Consider the following 9065-nt stretch of genomic DNA (forward strand, 5'->3'; position numbering starts at 1 on the left):
AGCATTCTGGCCCCTTATGGCCCCTAATTACGTAATATTTGAAGAATACTTTAAGATATATAGTTGCAGATTGTGAAGATGAACATTTTTGCTTCAATTATTTATATCAAAATATTTAACGTTAAGGTATTAAAAATGAAAGAATTTTGGCCCCTCTGAGACCCTAATTTGAGGGGTCAGCCCCTTTTTCTTGATATCACATGAAAGTTCTTGTAATTCTGAAGACTTTTTGTTCAACAACTATTCAGAAGTTTCATTTAGTTTTCGAGATATGAAGACTTGAAATATTTAGGGGCCGTCCCTTTAAGTCCTTATAGGGACTGTTTAGGAAAAATTAAAAGGACCCACATTGTTGAGAACATCATTCTAAACAACTTTTGATCATTATTGCTTTTCAAAATGTTTCTCCTTTTCGAGATATAAAGCCTCAAAGATTAAGCATTCTGGCCCCTTATGGCCCCTAATTACGTAATATTTGATGAAAATTTTAAGATATATAGTTGCAAATTGTGAAGATGAACATTTTTGCTTCAATAATTAATATCAAAATATTTAACATTAAGGAGTTATAGATGAAAGACTTTTGGCCCCTCTGAGCCCCTAATTTGAGGGGTCAGCCCCTTTTTATATCACATGAAAGGTCTTTTCATTCTGAAGACTTTTTGTTCAACAACTATTCAGAAGTTTCGTTAAGTTTTCGAGATATATAGACTTGAAATATTTAGGGGCCGTCCCTTTAAGTCCTTATAGGGGCTGTTAAGGAAAATTTCAAAGGATGCACATTGTTGAGAACATCATACTAAACAACTTTTGTTCAATATTGCTTATCAAAATGTTTTCCCTTTTCGAGATATAAAGCGTCAAAAATTAAGCATTCTGGCCCCTTCTGGCCCCTATTGATGTGACATATGACGAAAAAATCATAATATATAGTTGTAGATTGTTAAGATAAATAATTTTGCTACAGTAATGTATACAAAAATATTGCTTGTTTAAGAGTTATTTATTAAAGACTTTTGGCCCCTCTCGGCCCCTAATGTGATGAGTCAGCGCTTTTTTCTTGATATCATGTTACAGACCTTTTCATTCTGCACAAATATTGTTCAATATGTTTTATCAAAATAATTATACTTGAAAAGATATGATACAAAATGTCTCAAAAATTCACTTATGATTCGTGTCCTAAATTTCGACCCCTACCGAGCTTCCATACTAGGCACTTCCGGAAAATATCTAAACCCAGGTGCAAAATGGCAACATGTCCTCTATTATCACTGAAAATTTCAGCGCTCTAGCTTAAGCCGTTTTTGAGTTCCATCGCAGACAAGGAGGTCCTCTGAAATTTAATAAAAGGGCGATAACTTCCGACCGGAAGTGAATTTTCGAAAATTGAAATAGCGGTACAAACTTCAGATAGCAACGCATAATCCTTGAAAATTTGAAGCAAATCGGTCGAGCCATCTCCGAGAAATCTTCTGCACAAAATCGGTAAGGAAAAAAAAGAATAATAATAATAACTAGATGAGATCTCGTTGCGAGCAACGAGTAGGTCTTCCGTCCGATTTTTCGATAAGATGAGATATGATTTTGACTATGATCTTTGTTAAAAGATAATAATATATAGACTTCCCTAATTAGATTTCATTCTTTTGATTTTTATAACATTATCAAAGAGCTATAGATGACATGCTTTTGGCCCTTCTGAGCCCCTAGTTTGAGGGGTCAGCCCCCTTTTTTCAAAAATTGAAAGAGTGCATATTGTTTAGAACATTATTCTGACCATCTTTTGTTCAGTATTGCTTATCCAAATATTCCCCCTTTTCGAGATATAAAGCGTCAAAGATTTAGCATTCTGGCCCCTTGTGACCCCTTATTACATAACATATGATCAAAATCTTATCATATTTTATTGTAAATCGTTAAGATAAACATCTTTGTTTCAGTAATGTATTACAAATTATTAATCGTTAAAGAGTTATAGATGAAGGACTTTTGGCCCCTCTGAGCCCCTAATTTGAGGGGTCAGCCCCTTTTTCTTGATATACTAGTAAAATAAAAGGTCTTGTGATTTTGAAGACTTTTTGTTCAACAACTATTCAGAGATTTCTTTTCATTGTGGAGATATGCTGAATTGAAATATTTAGGGGCTAGCCCTTCAAGTCCTTAATGGGGCTGTTTTGCAAAATTTGAAAGGTTGCATTTTGTTTAGAACATTATTCTTAACATCTTTTGTTCACTATTGCTTATCAAAATATTCCCCCTTTATGAGATATAAAGCATCGAAGATTTAACATTCTGGCCCCTTTTGGCCCCTTATTATGTAACATATTATCAAAATTTTGAAACATATAGTTGCAAATCGTTAAGATAAGCATCTTTGCTTTAGTAATGTATTACAAAATATTGATCGTTCAAGAGTTATACTTGAAAGAGTTTTGGCCCCTCTGAGCCCCTAATTTGAGGGACCAGCCCCTTTTTATTGATATAAAATGAAAGGTTTTGTGATTTTGAAGACTTTTTGTTCAACAACTATTCAGAAATTTATTTTCGTTTTCCAGATATGCTGAATTGAAATATTTAGGGGCCAGCCCCTCAAGTCCTGAATGGGGCAGTTTTGCAAAAATTGAAAGAGTGCATATAGTTTAAATCAATATTCTGACCATCTTTTGTTCAGTATTGCTTATCAAAATATTCTCTCTTTTCGAGATAGAAAGCGTCAAAGATTTAGCATTCTGGCCCCTTCTGGCCCCTTATTACGTAATATATGATAAAAATTTTAAAACGTATAGTTGCAAATTGTGAAGATGAACATTTTTGCTTCAGTAATTTATAACAAAATTTTGATCGTTCAAAAGTTATATATGAAAGACTTTTGGCCCCTCTGAGCCCCTAATTTGAGGGATCAGCCCTTTTTTCTTGATATCAAATGAAACGTCTTGTCATTTTGTGCATCTTTTGTAATATATATTTTAACAAAATATTTACAGGTAAAAAGATATAAAAGAAAACGTGTCAAATTTTGTGAGATGTTTGTGAGCCTATTTTTGGAGCTCAGGCGAGCTTCAGCGCCTTTTGAGCTGGAAACATATAGATGCAAAATGGCACATCTACAGTCTTTCCTCTATTTTCACTGAAAATCTTATCCCTTTATCTCTTTTCGTTTAGGAGAACACCCCAGGACAAGCCGACCCTCTGAAAATCAGAAAATCGTCCATATCTCACGACCGGAAGTGACGTCATCAAAAAACAAAAAAACCTATCAAGATCAGTTGATTATCTTTCACAGCTGAAAGTTTGATGTAAATCGGCCCAGCCGTTTCTGAGAAATCGCGTGCACAAAATCGGTTGGAAGAAAAATAATAATAATAATAATAATAATAATAAGAATAGGGAAAAAGAAACCGAACGAAAACAATAAGGTCTTCCGTTGGAGACGGAAGACCTTAATAATAAAAGTGAAAAAGAAACCGAAGAATAATAGAAGGGTCTTCCGCTGAAGACGGAAGACCCTAATAATAAAAGTGAAAAAGAAACATAAGAATAATAGAAGGGTCTTCCGCTGAAGACGGAAGACCCTAATAAAAGTGAAAAAGAAACAATAGAATAATAGAAGGGTCTTCCGCTGAAGACGGAAGACCCTAATAAACAGTACAATCACTATAAGGTCTTCCGACTGAAACGGAAGACCTTAATAATAGGGAAAAAGAAACCGAACGAAAACAATAAGGTCTTCCGTTGGAGACGGAAGACCTTTATAATAATAATAATAATAATAGGGAAAAAGAAACCGAACGAAAACAATAAGGTCTTCCGTTGGAGACGGAAGACCTTAATAATAATAATAAGAAACAGAGTAAAAACAATATGTTCCCCAACTTCGTTTGGGGAACATAATAACATGTCCAGCAGGACTATAGTTGTAGGGTGAAGAAGAACATGAACACGATGGAAGATTATGTTTCAGATGCTCAATATACAGGCTCTGTACAGTTTTCTTGTAATTAAAAAGTTTTGAAGCAGTAGTCGATGTACATTTAGAAGAAATACAGGGTGTAGTCTTCAGTTGGAAATAAGGTTTTTTTCTTAGTGGAAGAGATGTTTTAGTTGACTTTTTTTTAAGAAAAAAAAATGACCATAAATTTTAACACGATAAATTATATATGATTAGCAAATATCTTTTGAAAAAGAACGGATTTACTCATAAGTATTTAACCTCTCAGATTAAGGTTCAATAGCTGTTTTTTTTTCTATTTCCGTTTTATTATATTGATCGAACCGATATTGTTCACAGAGCCCCTGAACATCTTTAATGGAGTTTTTTTTATGCACATTCTAATATGTAGTTTCTTTCCTGCCAATGCGATTTCTCTCATTTTGACAACATATTTTTTTTTCATTTATTAATATTTATTTTAATAAACATTTTCAAGGAAACAGAAATATTTTTCCCCAACTCTTTCGTTGACAAATTCATATTTCATCATTCTCATAACTGTATCATCTTAACAAGCCCCAAATGGTTCAACCTTCAAACGAGTAATATGCAGTTATTTAATATTTTAAAAAAACGTTGCTTCTCGACACTATTCAGTAAACTACAATGTACACTTATTGAAAAGGGTTTCGGTTTCGTCAAATAACATTTAAAATTTTATTTTTTTTCCTGAATAAAAAGCTTCCTTTATTTTTTTGTTACTGAAATGTAATGAAAATTAATGTAGTACCTATCAGTGAAAACGCATATCCACACTGATTAAATAAATTATTTATGAAAGTGAACATTTTGACTTAATTAATGCTTCATCTATATCTCACTTATAATTAGAATGAGTTCATTTTTCATGACAAGCTATTTGCAAACAAAAAACAAGACATTTCTTCGCTCTGATTTTGACAGCTTTACTGAGAACCATATTAACTTCCTCGTTATATTATCATACTTAATGAAGTTACGAAAGACCAAAAATTAATACATCAAGTAAACGAAACACGCCTTCTTCCCATTTCTTTAAAAAAAAAATCATGCATATGCTTTAATAAATATTTATGCTCTCACATTCCAACATCTTGAAATTAATAATTAGTCTATTTATAACATACTAGACTTCCTGGAGATTTTCTATAGCATATCACAATACCTACGTATTAAATCGTAATTCAAATGCGCACAAATGTCAAGTAATAAGTTGAAAATTCTCTTTTTATATAAATTTCAATTTCTGAAAGATAATTCTTTTTAATTATGGAATTCAAAAACTTGCACTAATTTAAAATCTTACATAAACTATAGTTTATTTTAGTATCTTAAAGTGTCGCAGTTTTTGCTGTAATTGTAAATCAAAGTATTTCGTTTTTTACTATAATTTTATCAAAGATCTAAAGTTTTTGCCATAGTGAACCAATGCATTTTTCCGTAATATTTTTTTTAATTGCAATATTTCATTTACTGCATTTCTCAAATGCCATTTTGTAAATGAAAAGAGATTATATACTCATATATTAAAATATTATTTCAAAAGTTATCATCATGATCATTAAAATAGAACTTTATGGGATAAAACATGGGATATTAATGTTCATAATCGCCAAAAAAAATGATATAGTATCTGTGTGACTGTCCCGTCGTACGACCTACTGTCTGTATTACGTCAGACGGTGGGATAGTCGCACGGAGCTCTTCTACACGTGGATGCGAACACCAGTAGGGTAGCTGCCGGGGGTAAGCCCAGGTACAAGGACCTTAGGTATGATGGTAAGACCAGCTGGAAGGCATTTTTGCATAAGTTCGTGAGGTTATCTCGCAGCCAGCTGTGGACAGAGGAGGGGCAGCACGACCAGATTTATTTCTGCCTGGGGGGGGGGGGGGCAGCAAGTGATTTTTATATCCTTCTGTTGGAAACAGGTCATCTCCGACTCGCTAATATCCTGAAGAGATTTAAAAAGCGTTTTGGCTCCTCTGCTCCGGGCCTCACACAACAATTTAATTTCCAGTCGGCCAACCAGAACCCAGGAGAGTCACGTCTCCAGTGGGCCGACAGGGTGTTGACTTTGGCGACACGAGCCTTCCCCAGTGTGCCTGATGTACACACTCATGCCATACCGTGGCTATGCTATGGGGCTGAGGACCGAGATGCTGGCCTTTATGCGCTCGACGGACATCCCCGGACTGTGGAGGAAGCCGTGGAGCGAATGCAATACTACTAGTACTCCCGGCTACATAGGCCTAAAGCCAAGAGAGAGGTGCGGAAGTTGATCCCCGGTGAGGACACTGAACAGGATGATCCCGAGACAGTAAATGTCCCTGCTAGGGAGGAGCTTGAAGCCCTCCGGAGCAGGCTCGAGAAGATTGAGGAGTTGATTGGGGAGAGGAAAGCTGCCCCCCTTTAGAAACATCAGGGGAATGGTACCCCGCCACCCAGATGGACGGAGCAAGACCGGAAGCCTGCTGTATGTTTCAAGTGTGGAGAAGTGGGGCACTTCCGTAGAGATTGCCCCACCCAAGCTACAGGGAAGATAGTGGCTACTGATGGGTAGTGCGGCGGGGCCAAGATGAAAGGATCCACTGGTCCAGGAGAGAAGTTCCATAGGTCGGATTCTAAGGAGCTGGGGATCAGTGTTCCCCGCTCCTGTTTGCAGCGCCGGTGCAAGCGCCGCAGGATGAAAGTACATTTTAAGATGCAACCATCATCAGGGCTTAGCTTGGCTGAGGAGGAAGTGGATACCATGGAAGAGGATGCGGGGAAGCTTTTAGCTCCCCACTCCACTCTGGAGCTGCTTGGACCAGCCATGGTTGATGATGAATGCCAGAATTTGGGAAGGATGGACCCTTGTTGTTTTGACTCGATGTGGCCTGTGTCTGAGGTGGAGGAACCCCTATACCTACTGGGCAGTTTCGCCAATCTAAAGGTTTTACTGTTAGTCTGTGTGTGCAAGGCATGGTGGTTACAGCAGCAGTGGATACTGGGGCCGAGGTCAGCGTGTTGTCGACTAGGGTGTATGACCAGCTGGAGCCTAAGCCCCCGATCCTGGAACATGTGACCATGAGACAGGCCGGGGAAAATGCCGAGTTGGAAGGATTTATAGTGGGGCCTGTCACTCAGTGTATTGGTCAGCAGGAGCATGAGATGGAACTTCATGTTGCCCCATTGCAGGACTCAATGTTCCTGGGCCTGGAGTTTCTCCGTGCCCTGAAAGCCCAGCTGGACTTGGAGCAAGGGACCCTTACTCTGGGGGATGAGGCCATAATGAGGGAGTTTAGGTCTGCAGGTATGCCAGAGGGAAAGGTGACCTTGATAGGAGGCACACCAGCTGAGGCAGACCTGTGTATATCTGTGCCTCGCTTAGTGAGGGAATTAGGCAGTATGACGCCTTTGGCCCATCCTGAAAGTTGACTGTGTATGCCAGGCCTGGTTGAAGAGATAATGGAGGAATCATTACTGGATTCGGGTATTGAGGATATCGGTGTTGCACCTCTCTCCCCAAGACCAGCCCAACATTCAAATGAGGCGGCCTATGGTCAAGTTTCTGGGGGATCACCGAGTTCTGTGGACAAAGACCCCATCCCGGAGGTAGATTAAGACAAGGTCACGAAGGACCATGCAGAAGCGGGGACAGTCCCATATGAATCTGGCAGTTCCCTGTCATTTGTCAGTTCGACACCAGAGGAAAAAAGCTCTGGTCGTTTGTACACATCCAGACGGAGGCGTGGGAGACGGAGCTTCTGGTTTATTAAAATCGTTCGAGAGACGAAACAAATCTCCCTCTAAAAATGCACAAAAGCAGTCGAGCGATCGTTTGCCCAAAAGGGCCATTGGTCCCATCGCTCCTCATAATAAATTTTGGGTCTTCGAGGAAATAGACATTACACAGTACCATTCCTCCTCGCGAGTGAGAAGTACGTCACCAAATAAATATACCTATAACAAATAAAAATGAATCATCCTACATTTATGCAATGGAATTGCCGAGGTTTTAGAGTGAACTTTAACGAATTATCTTTACTTATTCAGGACAAGTGCCCGGTAGCTATCTGTTTACAAGAAACACATTTGAAAGAAACTGATAAGATAATCCTTAAAAACTATAGTATTTATAACCATTATGCTCAGACTGATAGAGCATCTGGTGGTACTTCTATAGCAGTCAATATAAATACATTCATAGCCAATTTGATTTAAAAATCAGTCTTTAGTCAGTAGCTGTGCGCCTTTCTCTCGATAAAACAATTACCCTTTTTTCCGTATATGTACCTCCGAACTATCAATTACAATCTTTAGAACTTACAGAACAACAATGCAACAACTTCCTACTCCATTCCTGGTTATGGGTGATTTTAATGCCCATAATCCGCTATGGGATGGTAACAAAATAACAGATAAAGGGAAATTAATTGAAGATGTAGTATCACATCATAATCTTTGTATATTAGCATTTACCTACATCCGGGTAATGGTTCTTATTCTTCTATAGATATAACTTTAGTAGATCTGTATTTACTCTTGGATTTTACTTGGTCAGTACATGACAATTCATGTGATCATTTCCCAATTATCGTTAAAGTAAATAATCCTTCAGAAATAGTTCTATTCAAAACTGGAAACTACACAAAACTGATTGGAAGCAATTTGAATACTTATGCTTACAAAAAATTTCCTGATCCTATTGAAAAATTAAATCATAGCAAATAAATGTATACCTAAAACCAAGGCAAATTCTACTAAAAAAAAAAAAAAAAAACCAAAACATGGTTTACAAAAGAATGCAATGATACTATTAAAGTTCGCAAAAAAGAAGGAAAACTATTTAATGGATTACCAACATCAATAAATTTAAGCAATTTCCGCATATTTAGAGCAAAAGCTCGCAGAACTATAAATTTTAGTAAACGAAAATCTTTGAGGAAAAGTTTGTTTCCAGCTTTAATTCACATTCTCCGAAAAATAAGGTTTGGAACCCAATAAGAAAAATTAAAGGAAAGGGTCCTGAAAAATATCAACCTCTTAATGTTGGAAATCAAATTAATACGGATAAAAAACGAAATATCTACGAAATAGCTAATACAATTT

This window comes from Saccostrea echinata, unplaced genomic scaffold, assembly GCF_033153115.1.
Source record: "Saccostrea echinata isolate AGI-Se365-2 ecotype Australia unplaced genomic scaffold, CSIRO_AGI_Sech_v1 ptg000054l, whole genome shotgun sequence".
NCBI classification, from domain to species: domain Eukaryota; kingdom Metazoa; phylum Mollusca; class Bivalvia; order Ostreida; family Ostreidae; genus Saccostrea; species Saccostrea echinata.